This window comes from Ovis aries, chromosome X (genome assembly GCF_016772045.2).
Source record: "Ovis aries strain OAR_USU_Benz2616 breed Rambouillet chromosome X, ARS-UI_Ramb_v3.0, whole genome shotgun sequence".
NCBI classification, from domain to species: Eukaryota; Metazoa; Chordata; class Mammalia; order Artiodactyla; family Bovidae; genus Ovis; species Ovis aries.
This window is the reverse complement of record NC_056080.1, coordinates 85,396,252-85,409,738: the sequence shown is the minus strand read 5'-3', so window position 1 is coordinate 85,409,738 and position 13,487 is coordinate 85,396,252.

Here is a 13,487-nt window from a genome sequence, read left to right as displayed (position 1 = left end):
ATGAGCCTCTGAATAAGCTCCCAGGCATTATCTCCATGCTGTGTTCCTATGGAAGGATGGCAGTAATCTCTGCTAAGATAAACTGGAGCTTCTATGGATGCAGTGTAAATGCAGTAAGTGTGTGTGTGTGTGGCTGTAAGATTTAATGCCTCTACTGGTAATTTTTTGGAGGGGGAACCTGGCATTTAATCAAATCCAGTATCATTATATAAATTTAATCTTACCTTGCAACACACTAGTAATTTTATTATCTCCTTGTCATTTGACAGTGCTTAGATGCAAGTTGAGCTTGGAATTCCAGAGATAGAGCATTGCTGATTGGAGGCATATTAAGGAAAATGTACTGTGGATATGAGATAAAACCTTTGTTCTTGTTATTGACTGTTGCCTTTGTATGCGTACAGGTATCCAGCAAAGGGATTTTAGAATAAAGTGTGCCTGTTTAAAGTTTTTCCCCTTTCTTAAAGCCCCCAGTGAATTGCAATGAGACGGTTTTGAATGGACTGTGTTAAATCTACTTCTGTCAAATGGAAAACCTTCACACAAATGAGATGTGATTCAAACTCTCCCTAATACAGGGCTCGCTTTTATACTTGTGTAGCCCATTTGGCTTGGCCTCTGCTTACTAGAATGATGTTAGATTATTTATGCCACAATGTCTATTTAAAATTGAAGACAGTACTTCCATTCATCAACACTAGTTCTGATAGGTGTTTAAAAGGTGCAGTGGGGGTCGATGATCTTGGATAAACTAATTATCCATCACCACATTAGTGTTCATATTGTGAGAGTGTAGAACAAAAAACTTGGTCAAGTTGTATTTCCCAATAGGCACTTGGGTTTTTGATCCTATGATTAACATTAATGATTGTGTCTAATGAAAGTAATGAAGCTAAATACTTTGTGATTTAAAGAAAGAAAATAGAAAGGAGGCAAGAGAGAAGGCATGAGAACCTGTTGAACTGAACTTGCTAAGGCAGAAGAAATGGCATTTAGATATATTTTCTCTCTTGGACTTCTCTGTTTTTACTTTTCTCATTCTCTTTCATCTCTTAATCTGAAACAAACTTAAGAATATCTCTTCTGAGATATCCTATGACATCCCTTATGTGTGGAATATAAAATGAAATGATACAAATTAACTTACTTAGAAAACAGAAACAGACTTAGAGACTTTGAAAAATGAGCTTATGGTTGCTGGCAGAGAAAGGATGAGGGGAAGGGATAGTTAGGGAGTTTGGGATGGATGTGTCCACACTGCTATACTTAAAGTGGGTAATCAATCATTCTTTCAACATTTCAAGTTTTCCACTTCACTCTCTTCTTGTCTGCATGGTTTCTGACAAGAAGTCTCATGTAATTTTTATGCTTGCACCAATGTAAGGTGTTCCCCCAACTCTGTTTTCCTTAAAGATGCTGTCTTGGTATTTGGTTTTCTAAAGTTGGTGAGAGGGAGGCTGGAGTGAGAAAAACACCCTTCCATAGTTGGGATAAGATTCCAGCAAACTCTTTTTCCTTGTAGAGTTGTGGAGAAGACTCTAGGCATATTTCACAATGATTCTTCTTTTCCTCCCCCTGCCAGATTCACAACAGGATCTTACTTAGATCTTTGTTGTGAGATTTGGTGAATTTCTTGAAATTGGGGTAGGGGTAGCCCTGTGCCTTCAGTCCTCAGAAGATTCCACTCTCCCAGTAGTCCACACTCATCCTCTAGCAATTTGTCAAAAGTACCACTTTAGGTGTTCCTACCTGTTTATGATTCCAGAGTCTTCTCCAGGTAAGTAAATTTTCATCTGTATCTCTCTGGATGTTCCTAAAGTTTCAGATTTTGGGGTGGTGGTTTGTGCTACAACCTCAGTTCTCTGATAGGTCCAAGAAAACTCATTGATTTTTTTTGACAAAACTGAACTGTCCAGTTTTCTTGAAAGGATGGGGGTGATCACTTTCAAGTTCCTATCAGAGCTAAAATCAGAAAACTATTTCAAAATGTATATGAAAAGGCACAAGTTGTGGAGTAGCTAAACAATTTTGAAAAAGAAGGAAGAGGAAGGAATCAGTCTACCTGGTTTCAAGACATTATGACTTCAGTTCAGTTGCTCAGTCATATCCAACTCTTTGTGACCCCATGGACTGCAGCATGCCAGACTTCCCTGTCTGTCACCAACTTCTGGAGCTTGCTCAAACTCACGTCCATTGAGTCGATGATGCCATCCAACCATCTCATCTTCTGTTGTCCCCTTCTCCTCCTGGCTTCAATCTTTCCCAGCATCAGGGTCTTTTCCAATGAGTCAGTTCTTCACATCAGGTGGCCAAAGTATTGGAGTTTCCACTTCAGCATCAGCCCTTCCAATGAATATTCAAGACTGATTTCCTTTAGGATGGACTGGTTGGATTTCCTTGTAGTCCAAGGGGCTCTCTGAAGACATTATATGGTTACATTAATCAAGACAGTGGTGTTTGGCAGAGGATAAACACACAGATCAATGGAACAGAATAGATAACCCAGAAATAAACCCACACAAATATGTTTAACTGATTTTTTGGCTAAGTTGCAGAAACAAGTCAGTGGAGGAAGGATAGCCTTTTAAACAAATGGTATGGGAGTAACTGAACATCCACAGGGAAAAAAGAAAAAAAGAACTGAAACCTCACACCTTATGCAGACAATATCCAAAAATGGACCATGTAAGTTTGCAAAATAAAAACTACAAATCTTTCAGAAAACAGACATAGGAGAAAATCTTTTGGATCTAGGGCCAGGCAAAGAGCTCTTAGACTTGACACTGAAAGCATGATTCATATAAAGAAAAAAATGCATAACTTGGAACTCACCAAAGTTAAACACTTTTGCCTTGTGAAAGACCCTGTTAAAGAGGAAGAAATACAAGCTATAGACTGGGATGAGATATTTGTAAGCCACATATCCAACAGAGAATAAAGAACTCTCAAAAACAAACAGAATAAAAAACAATCCATTTAGAAAATAAGTAGAAAACAGCAATGGATATTTCATTGAAAAGGATATGTAGATGACAGGCACATGAGAAGATGTTTAACAGCCCTAGCCATAAAGAAATGCAAATTAATACCATGATTTGATATCACTATTTTGCCGACTCAATGGACATGAATTTGAGCAAACTCTGGGAGATAGTGAAGGACAGGGAAGCCTGGCCTGCTGCAGTCCATGGGGTCACAAAGAGTTAGTCACGACTGAGCAACTGAACAACAACAACAATACTTCTATTCAAACAGCTAGAATTAACATAGTGATAATACCAAATGCTAGTGAAGATATGAAGAAACTAAATCTCTCATACATTGCTAGTGGGAAAGTAAAAATAATACAGCCATTTTGGAAAATAGTTTAGTGGTTTAATACAAGACTAAGCATAACTTTCCATACCACTCAGCAATTGCATTCCTGGACATGTATCCCAGAGAAATGAAAACTTCCATCTATACAAAAACCTGAACATGAAGTTTATAGCAGAGCTATTTGCAGTAATGAAAAAAGTGGTAACAACCCAAATGTCTCTCAATATGTGACTGGTCAAACAAACTATGGTATGTCCATTCCATGGGATACTATTCAGCAATAAAAAAAAAAAGTAAACTTCAGAAACAGACAACAACTTGGATGGGTGTCATGGGCATTATGCTGAGTAGAAAAAGTCAGTCTCAAGAGGTCACATACTGATTGATTACATTTATATAATATTCTCTAGAATGATAAAATTTAAAAGCTGGAGAATCAACTGGTGGTGTCCAGGGGTTAGGTATGTTGGGAGGAGGGTTGCAACTATAAAGCAATAGCATGAGGAAGATCTTTGTGGTAGTAGACTTGTTCTGTTTCTGTTCTGATTGTAGTGGTGTTTACAAGAATATACACATGTACCATTGTGGGAAAATGGGTAAAGAGTACACAGCACTGCTCTGTATCACCTTTGCAACTTCATGTGAACCTACAATTATATCAACATAATAGCTTTTAAAAATATTAATAGTGGCTTTACAGTGGGGAAACCTGGAAGAAATCTCCTTAAGCAAGTCATCAAGGCTGACATCACCAGTATGTCATACTGATATTATGTATCTCCTAATACTATGTGATGAGAAAGTCAGTTCACCTCTGCGCTCTACTTCCCCAAGATACATAATCCCAATTTAATTGTGAGAAAACATCAGACAAACCCGAATTGGGAGACATTCTACAAAGTACATGACAAGCTTTTATTTCAATTGTCAAGGTCATGAAAAAAAAATCACTGAGAAATTGCCATAAATTGGAGGCAAGTAGGAAGATAGTATGACTAAATGCAGTATAGTATTTTGGATTCAATCCTGGAACAGAAAAGGACATTAGTGGGAAAGTTTGTGAGGCACATTATACAAAATAACTGTTCAGTATTCTTCGAAGTGTCAAGATCATGAAAGACGTGAAAGGACTGATAAACTGTCATAGATTGGAGGAAACTAAAGAGATATGACAACTTAATGCAACATGGTATCGAGAGTTTGATCCTGGAACTGAAATTGGACTTTAGTAGAAAAACTAGTTAAATCCAAATAAAATCTATAGTTCAGTTAATAGTATTGTACCTAAGGTGATTTCTTAGTTTTTTAAATCTTTATTTGACTGCACTGAGTCTTAGTGGCAGCAGGCAGGATCTTTAGTTGTGGCATGTGGGATCTAATTCCCAACCAGGGGTTGAACTTGGGCCCCTGGCATTAGAGTGTGGAGTCTTAGCCACTGGACCATCAGGGAAGCCCCCACTTCTTAGTTTTGATAAATGCACTATGGTTATGTAAAATTTTGACATGAGAAGTGCTGAATGAAGTGTGGGTAGCAACTGTCTGTGCTGTTTTCACAAATTTTCTGTAATTTCAAAATTATTTCAAGATAAAAACTAACCCCAGCTCCCATGCCTGAAGATTTTAGCCAGGGGTGAGAACCACTGCTATCTCATCCATTAGGTCCCACCTTGTGAGTTTCCACTCTCCTCCATCACAATTACCCTGCTCTGGAAGGATTTGTTCTTAACTGACTCTGGCCTAGATAGAATGAGGGAAAAATATTTCTACCACTATTCCAGTGGGAAACTCATTTCGAAGCTACTAGTATGGATAGTATCCTATCTGCTCTAGCCAGGTCCCATTATATAGTATGAATTTCCACCTCAGAGATTCATTCCTTTGTGTAGAGCATCATTACATCATCATTTTTCAAGCAGCACTTATGGTTGTTAGAACATGAATTCAATAAGAATTATGAATCATGAAATTTGGTATACCAGGGCATTTTCTGCAATACCACAAAACAGCCTGTGGAGGAAAGAGCTAAATTTGTCTAGAGTTCCCCATAATCCATTTCAACTCTCTTTCTAAACAGAAAAGGTCAGTCCTTGGTTGGAGGCAGGAGGCAGGTGCTATGGATGGTTAGAGCCAGGTGATTCAAGACAGCATTGCAAGAAACAAGGATGGCCTCAGAGCACAATTCTCAGGTCTAAGAGAACTGCCTCAGATAGAAATGGTCAACATCTTGGACAGCAAACTCCTGTTGCTTTGACAGCTTCCAGGAGCACACTTGTCTCTTCAGAGTCTGGGGCTTATTCACTTGGCTCCACCCTCTCCTGGAGTGTTCTGTTTATTAAAAGGACCCTGCCCTTTATTTCGCTAGGATTAGCATTATGGGTTGCTGAACTGCCCTTTCCCCTCCTCCACCCCAACTTTTCATCTGCACCCTAGAAGGGAGGGCTTGTGTCTTTGTGCCTGCTGAGAGTCCTTCAAGAGAGCTGATCTGAGAGAAAATTAAGAACAGCTGGGGGTAGACACAATGACATCATATGCCTCTAGCATAAAAAGCAGCTCGCAAACTCTGATTCAAGAAGGAAACAAAAATAATGGGACATGGAGAAAGGGCCTGAGACGTGGGAACTATGCAAAGGTTGATTACTGGGAAGACAAGAGAGATCAAGCTGGGAGCACGAGAGCTAGTTGAGCTATTGGAAGTCTTAGGAAAGACCTATTAATCTAGTATTTAACATGGAGTCTATAGATTTAGCAGCTACAAATAAATGAGGACAGATTGGTGAAAGCTGGGAAGATGCCCTGAAGCAGCCTATGGCTAGGAGTAAGAGTGACAAAGGAAATGGTTCGACTATACAGTCCATGGAATTATCCAGGCCAGAAAACTGGAGTGGGTAGCCTTTCATTCTCCAGGGGATTTTCCCAATCCAGGGACTGAACCCAAGTCTCCCACACTGCAGGTGGATTCTTTACCAGCTGAAACACAAGGGAAGCCCAAGAATGCTGGAGTGGGTAGCCTATCAATTCTCCAGGGGATCTTCCCAACCCAGGAATCAAACTGGGGTCTCCTGCATTGCAAGTGGATTCTTTACCAACTGAACTATCAGGGAAAATTCAAATGGTTAGAAACTGAGCTTTATTGCAGAGTAAGTTGCAAATTGGACCCTTTGCATATAGACTTCTTTTCTCAATTATTCTATGGGAGAGTGCATGGTTTACACATAAAAGCAAATTCATTTGGGTGCCCATATCTTTTCAACTTGGTGGGGATTTTTCGGATATATACCCAGGAGTAGAATTTCTGGGTCATGTGGTAACTCTATTTTTAATTTTTTGCGAAACATCCATACTGTTTTCCATGGTGGCTGCACCAATTTACATTTCTGACAACAATGTAGGAGGGTTTTCTTTTCTCCACACCCTCTCTAGCATTTGTTATTTGTGTTCTTTTTGATGCTTGCCATTCTAATAGGTGTGAGGTGATATCTCATCATCGTTCTGATTTACATTTCTCTGATGATTCGCGATGTTGACCGTGTTTTCATATGCCTGTTGGCCATTTGCCTATAGCAGCATTATATACACTTGCCAAGGTGCAGAAGCTACCTAAGTGTCAATCAACAAATGAATAGATAATGAAGATATGGTACATATATACAACGGAGTATACTCTGTCATAAAAAGAACACAATAATGCTATTTGCAGCAATATCAATGGGCTTGGAGGGTATTATGCTGAGTGAAATGTCAGACAAAGACAAATACTGTATGATATCAATCATATGTGAAACCTAAAAATACAACAAACTAGTGAATATAACAAAAAAGAAGCAGACTCACAGATATAGGGAACAAACTAAGGATTACCAGTGAGGGGAGGGGAGGGGCAACAGATGGGTAGGGGATTAACAGGTACAAACTATTGGGTTAAGATAGACTACAAGGTTGTATTGTTCAACACAGGGAATATAGCCAATATTTTGTATTAACTCTAAGTGGAAAGGAACCTTTAAAAATTGTATGAAAAGTAGAAAATTTTTAAAAATACCTTATACCTTCACAACTGATTATTATAGTAATTCTGGTTCTCATATTTATGTGATTCAAACATTTCCAAACAAGGATTTAAGGGCACAATGGAGGTGGGGAGTGTTCAATCAATAGTTTGAAGTAAAAGACCTGTCTTTTGGTTGTCTTTTTTTTTAAGTAAACTTATTTACTTTTTTGCTTGTTGTTTCTAAAGCATCCTCTACATAAAGTAATGATGTTCCTTTGGAATGGTGTGTTTTTGTGAAACTGAATGATAGACTTGTACAGCTTAAAGAAACCTTAGAGATGATTTAGTCCAACCCTAATTTTACAAATGAAGGCACTGAAGCCTAGAAAGTTAGATGAAATGTCCAAGATCACACAGCTCTTATGTGACAGACTTGTGGTTGGACTTTAGGACTACCATTCCTCAGAAAAGTGCTGTTTTCATCCCACCTTTTTTACTTAGTGTAGCCATGCCCAAAGAAAGTCCAAACTTCTATCCCTATATTATCCCTAGTGACTGTCAGTGGTTATCATAGATGAAGAGCAGAGCCCCTTGGATGAATCAAATTGCCTCTGAAGAATTTTTTCAGAAACCTTAACATATTAAGCATGAAATGGAAAATTGCAATGAAAAGCAAAATACAAAGATATACTTTGTTTGGAATTTATTTTATCAAATCTGTTTTCTCTATGTGCCATCTTTAAATATTCTGGTGTTGTTCTGTTTAAAAGTTCTTAAAACACCGTTATTTTCAAGTTTAAAGAACAATATCTGGCAATACATAGTTCTGTTGTCTGTTTTAAGCAACCACACACAAAACTGATATTTAAACTTCAAGCTGTGCGAACATGTCAGTCACTACCATTTGGTGATACCTTGTCTTAGTCACAAGTTTGTCTCTTTGGGTGGATATGAATAAACTTCTGGAAAGATGAATGCATAACCAAAACATAATAGAATGAGAATGGAGTCACCAACATTAATCTGAGAAATCTGATTGAAAGTTATAACCAAGGTGATCTGCTCAATCAAAAAAAAAAATGCTGTGGTAATCTTAGGAGTTGCTGAGCATTGATCGTTGCTGAGGAGTGCAACTATTCCAAAAGAAAGACAGTAAACTTAACAGAACTTATCAGACAAAGCAAACTTAATAAACTACTCAAAACAAGAATTGAAAACAAGAGAATCATTGAAGAGATAAGGGAGCATATTGGTAACATGAAGCAAGAATAAAGTTATAAAGAAGAATTATTTAGAAATATCAGCTATGTATCAGAAAATGTATCAAAAAATAACAGAAAGGGGTCTGGACAGACAGAACATGACAGCAGCAGGCCCCTGAAATACATACATGACACATGCGCATCTTGGAGGCTAACTTCGTCTTTAACAGCAAATGCCAGCATAGTTCCTCCACCATCCTCTGCTCTGTGCTTTCTTACCCTCACTTTAGTTCTTGGTAATGTTGAGCTGCAGTTGTTAGCGGAATCTTGGCTCATGGAATTAACTGAGTTATAGCTCAGGTATTTGGAATTCTTACTAAAAATTCTAGAAAGTAGTTTGGGCATTCAGTTCAGCTCAGTTCAGTTACTCAGTCATGTCTGACTCTTCGCGACCCCATGGACTGCAGCATGCCAGGCTTCCCTGTCCATCACCAACTCCTGGAGTTTACTCAAACTCATGTTCATAGAGTCGGTTGTGCCATCTAACCATCTCATCCTCTGTTGTCCCCTTCTCCTCCCACCTTCAATCTTTTCCAGCATCAGGGTCTTTTCCAAGGAGTCAGTTCTTCACATCAGGTGGCCAAAGTATTGGAGTTTCAGCTTCAGCATCAGTCCTTCCAATGAATATTCATGACTGACTTCCTTTAGGATGGACTGGTTGGATCTCCTTGCAGTCCAAGGGTCCCTGAAGTCCTTGAAGTCAAGTCTTCTCCAACATCACAGTTCAAAAGCATCAATTCTTCAATGCTCAGCTTTCTCAGCTTTCTTTATAGTTCAACTCTCAGTTGTATACATGAGTAGTGGGAAAAATGTAGCTTTGACTAGGTGGACTTTTGTTGACAAAATAATGTCTCTGCTTTAAATACGCTGTCTAGGTTGGTCATAACTTTTCTTCCAAGGAGCATCTTTTAATTTCATGGCTGCAGTCACCATCTGCAGTGATTTTGGAGCCAAATAAAAGAAAATCTGTCACTGATTCCACTGTTCCCCCACCTATTTGCCATCCAGATGCCAAGATTTGTTTTCTGAATGTTGAGTTTTAAGCCAACTTTTTCACTCTCCTCTTTCACTTTCATCAAAAGACTCCTTAGTTCTTCGCTTTCTGCCATAAGGGTGGTGTCATCTGCATATCTGAAGTTATTGATATTTCTCCCTGCAATCGTGATTCCAGTTTGTGCTTCATCCAGTCCAGCATTTCTCATGATGTACTCTGCATACAAGTTAAATAAGCAGGGTGACAATATACAGCCTTGATGTACTCCTTTCTCGATTTGGAACCAGTCTGTTGTTCCATGTCCAGTTCTAACTGTTACTTTCTGACCTGCATACAGATTTCTCAGGAGGCGGGTCAGGTGGTCTGGTATTCCCATCTCTTGAAGAATTTTCCACAGTTTGTGGTGATTCACACAGTCAAAGGCTTTGACATAGTCAATAAAGCAGAAGTACATGTTTTTCTGGAACCCTCTTGCTTTTTTGATGATCCAGCAGATGTTGGCAATTTGATCTCTGGTTCCTCCACCTTTTCTAAATCCAGCTTGAACATCTTGGAAGTTCATGGTTCAAGTACTGTTGCAGCCTGGCTTGGAGAATTTTGAGTATTACTTTGCTAGCATGTGAGATGAGGGCAATTGTGTGGTAGTTTGAGCATTCTTTGGCATTGTCTTTCTTTGGGATTTGAATGAAAACTGTCCTTTCCAGTCCTGTGGCCACTGCTGAGTTTTCCAAATTTGCTGGCGTATTGAGTGCAGCACTTTCACAGCATCATCCAGGATTTGAAATAGCTCAATAGGAATTCCATCACCTCCACTAGCTTTATTCATAGTAATGCTTCCTAAGGCCCATTTGACTTCACATTCCAGGATGTCTGGCTCTAGGTGATTGATCACACCATCATGATTATCTGGGTCCTGAAGATCTTTTTTGTACAGTTCTGTGTATTCTTGCCACCTCTTCTTAATATCTTCTGCTTCTGTTAGGTCCATAGCATGTCTGTCCTTTATTGTCCCCATCTTTTCATGAAATGTTCCCTTGGTATCTCCAATTTTCTTGAAGAGATCTCTAGTCTTTCCCATTCTATTGTTTTCCTCTATTTCTTTGCATTGATCACTGAGGAAGGCTTTCTTATCTCTCCTTGCTATTCTTTGGAACGCTTCATTCAGATAGGTATATCTTTCCTTTTCTCCTTTGCCTTTTGTATCTCTTTTGATAGCTATTTGTAAGGCCTCCTCAGACAACCATTTTACCTTTTTGGATTTCTTTTTCTTGGGGATGATCTTGATCATCCTCCTGTACAATGTCACAAACTTCCATCCTTAGTTCTTCAGGCATTCTGTCTATAATTCAGTAAGTAGTCATGGTGCACCTTCTCAGTTCAGCCTCAGGCTTGGACAGTGCATGGATACACTTATCAAGTGAAGGCGGTGCCAGGGTGGGAGTGCAAATGAACTAGACTTTCAAAGCAGGATAGAATATGTCCTGGTGGAACAAAAGGAAAGACTTCCTGAAAAGGTGGCCTTGGGGGCTGGCCTTAAACAGCAGACAGGATTTCTACAGGAAAAAGTGTTCCAGGAGGCAAGAACAGCTTAGGTAAAGTAATAGGTGAGAATTATAGGATCCATTTAGGGCTAGTAATAGTTTCCATGTATTGAGTCATGTTTAATTGCCCTTGGACTACAAGGAGATCAAACCAGTCAATCCTAAGGAAATTAACCTGAATACTCACTGGAAGGACTGATGCTTAAGCTGAAGCTCCAATACTTTGGCCACCTGATGCAAAGAGCCAGCTCATTGTAAAAGATCCTGATGCTGGGAAAGATTGAGGGCAGGAGGTGAAGTGGGCAGCAGAGAATGCGATGGTTGGATGGGATCACCGACTCAATGGACATGAATTTGAGCAAACTCTGGGAGATAGTGAAGAGAAGGAAGACTGGCATGCTACAGTCCATGGGGTTGCAAAGAGTTGGACATGACTTAGCAACTGAACAACAACAACAGTTGCCACTCACAGTAGTCACCTTGGTTATAGGCAGTATCACCCCTACTGTACAAATCCAGAGACTTAGGCTCACAGCAATTAAGTAACTTGGTCACTAGCTAAGAGATAGTAGAACAGAAATTCAGACCAGGTCTGTTGGGCTCCCAAGCCTAAGTTCTTTTTCTGCTTCCTTCAGTTTTCAAGTTTTATTGAGATATAACTGGTATATAACATTGCATTAAGTTAAGGTGTACAACATGGTGATTTGATCTATGTATATATTGCAAAATGATTACCACAATAATTTTAGTTAACATCCATCACTTCACCACTAAACTTTGTGCCTCAGAAATAAACATGTGACTGGAGAGAAAGGTTAGGACCATGTTGTGGAGAGCTTTAGATGTTAAGTGAAGGATCCTGACCTTAAGGTGTCAGATTGTAAAGTTAAAGAGAAAGGGGGTTTTCTGTAACAAGAAGTGAATGGTCAGTAAAGGATCAGTAGCTTAGAGACCAATGAATAGCTCCAAAATCTCATTTCTTTCCTCATTTGTTCTTTGCCTTCCTGGGAGGAGAATGGGCTAAGTAGGAAAGAAACTTCTCTGTTCCTCTTAGGGCAAAGAATTTCCTTTTTCTTAATTTTTATTTTTGACCCCCTTTCTTCTGCCCAAATTTTTGCCACAGCACAGTCTTACCTCTGAGAAAGGAAAGTCAGAACCTTGTCTAACTGGAATATTGAATTGCTTAAATTTCAGTTCCTATTGTGTTTTCTTGGATAACTTTCGGAAGCCCCCCATATTTTTTTCTATTATTTATTAAGATTAGTTTGGGTATTTTATGTAATTTATCTGAAGTCATTAAAAGAGGATTCATTAATTATAATCTTCCTTTTCAGTCTCATCCAGAAATTAGAAGGGCCTCCAGCCCTCACTTTGTAATTAGTTACCTCTTTTACCACCCTTGGTTTGAGATCCTAAAGGCAAAAGTCTTGGGGTCCTTAGATCTTCCAAGCTGCAGTCCAGTTTTTGACCTTCCACATGAACAATAACCTGAGGAACCCTTAATGATTTGGGACAGAAACTTAAACAAAAAATTGTATTTTGAAATAATTTTAGACTTCTAAAAACTTACAAAAATAGTACATAGATTCACTTCATCCAGTTTCACTGAATGTTAGCATCTTATATAATCACAGTAAAACTTCAAAGCCAGGAAATTGGCATTAATAAAATATTATTAACTAATTTACAGACCTTATTCAAATTTCATCAGTTGTCCTACTACTCTCCTTTTTCTGTTTGGAGATCTAATTTGTGGTCCCACTCTAATTTGGGAGGAGTTCCCCAGTCTGTCTTTGCTCTCATGCCTCTGACACTTTTGAAAAGTGCTCATCAGCTATTTTGTCCTTCTATTTGAGTTTGTCTGATGTTGTCTTATGATTCTATTAAGTTTATGCTTTTTTTGGTCAGAATACCACAGAAGTATGTGTGCCCTTCTCAAGACATCATATCTAGGTGTTCATGATATCTATGTATCTTGTTATTGGTGATATTAACTTTGATCATTTGGTTAATGAAGTGTCTGCCAGGTTTCTCCATCCTAAAGTTACTATTTTCCCCTTTGTAGCTAATAAGAATCTTGTGGAGAGAGACTTTAAGACTAGGCAAATATTCTATTTATCATTATGCTTTTGCCCACTAAGTTTTGCATCTCTCCATCTGTCTTAAATACCATGAGTTCACATTAATTTCTCTAAATCCAGCCTAACAGCACAGGGCTCATCCTAATCTCCCTTCTTCCTGTAACCTTAATATATAGTGTTCTCACCTCCCTTCTTTTCACCCTGTTCCTCCTGCCCACCCCCTGTAGGTAAGTAAGCTCATCCACTTCCAGTTTATCATTTCTGTATTTCTTTTTGTGCAAATGAGCAGATATGTATAAATTT